This window comes from Crocuta crocuta, unplaced genomic scaffold (assembly GCF_008692635.1).
Source record: "Crocuta crocuta isolate KB4526 unplaced genomic scaffold, BGI_CrCroc_1.0 scaffold445, whole genome shotgun sequence".
Taxonomy (NCBI): Eukaryota; Metazoa; Chordata; class Mammalia; order Carnivora; family Hyaenidae; genus Crocuta; species Crocuta crocuta.
Genome location: NW_027530847.1, coordinates 2,815,107 through 2,816,725, shown reverse-complemented (window position 1 = coordinate 2,816,725; position 1,619 = coordinate 2,815,107).

Below are 1,619 nucleotides of genomic sequence, written 5' to 3'. Positions count from 1 at the left end.
GGGGGGGGGGGGGGGGGGGAGGGCAGGCTGTCAGAGGAGGGCACATCTGTCCTGTTGTGTATGCCGTCCCCCTGGCAGCCTGGGCAGGGAGACCTGGGTCCCCTTTCCCTGCCTCCCAGGCAGGTGGTCCCTTGGGGAAGGCTGATTATTGGTCTGGGAGTCAGAGTGGAGGCTTGTGAGGCCCCTGATGCCAGGGCCAGATGAGGCAGGTCAGCATGGGCCTCGAGAAGGGTCTGAAGAGACTCGCTGGGCTGCGAGGACTTGGAGCCCAGGCCTAGCACCGAATTTCTGCATGTGGCCTGCATGGGTGGGTGTGTGTGTGTGTGTGTGTGTGTGCGTGCGCGTGTGTGCGTGTGTGTGCGCTCGTGTGCGTGTTGGTTCCCAATCACGCTTGCTCTGCCTAGACAGCAGTATCGCTAAGAGGGTAGGGGGACTGCCCCAGGATGCCCACTCCCTAGGGAAGGGGCGGACCCAGGCAGAGAACCAGTGAGCCAGCTGCCAACTCTGAGGGTCACCTGCCTCCCAACTTCGGGAGTGGGTGGAGTGGGGACCCTGCTGCCGCTGAGAAGGTTGAGCCAAGACTCTCAGCTCCCTGGGGAGGGATAACCAGGATGGGGTAGGAGGTGCTAACTGGCCTGGATGGCTGAGGGCACTGGCGCAGGGGAGGGGGCACAGACCCAGTAAAGCACCTGGTGGGTCACTGACCTGGAAAAACCACGCTTAGACTGGGGACACTAGCCCAAGATGGGGGAGAACCCGAGGTGGTACGGAACTGGCAGGGTGGGGAAGACCGACCTAAGCTGGGGAGAGGCACTGACCCATACTCCCCGTAAGGGAAAGTGGGCACTGATTTGGGCTGGGGGAGGGGTCCCTGACTCGATCAGGGGAGGGGACAATGACCCAGACTCCCCGGGTTTGGGGGAGAGCACTGATTGGGGCTGAGGGGGGGTGGTCCCTGACTCGCGCAGGGTGGAACACGGCTCCAGCCTCCCCCTCCGGGAATCCGGCCCTGGCGCACCCCTCGGCCCGGCCCCAAGCTTCGGGTCCGGCCGGAGGCGGCAGCGGCGCAGATGGGCTGCTGGCGGCCGCAGCGGCAGCGGCGCGGTTATCAGCGCTCCTCGCAGATGGGCCGCCCGCCCTCCGCGCTCACGGCTCCCCACTCCCCGCGGCCTGCAGCCCCGTCCCCTGGGCGCGGGGGGAGGCGCCTCCGGATCCGCTCCCCGGCTCCCGCCTCCCTCCCTCGCGGCCCCCTCACCCCGCGGGCCGGGCCCGGGCGGCCGCCGGAGGGGGAGGGGGAGGGGACAAGTGCACTTTTCGTAACGACCGAATCAATTGTGTGTGAAGAGCCCGCTCCGGCCGGGGACGGGGCTGAGCGCGGGGCGGGCGGGCCGGGCGGGGGAGGAGCACAGAGGGNGCTCACCCAGAACTGGAACTTGCCTTTCTCGCCGGCCGCCGGGCCGCTGCCCGCGCCGGTCCCGCCGCCGCCCTGCAGGACCTCGGCGATCCGCTGGTATTTGCTGCGTGTCACCGTCTTGGTTTTGGCCGAGTCGCCGTAGGTGCGCAGGCACCAGTCCCGGAACTGGCGGCCCAGCTCCGAGTCCCCGGGGCTGCGCTCGCGG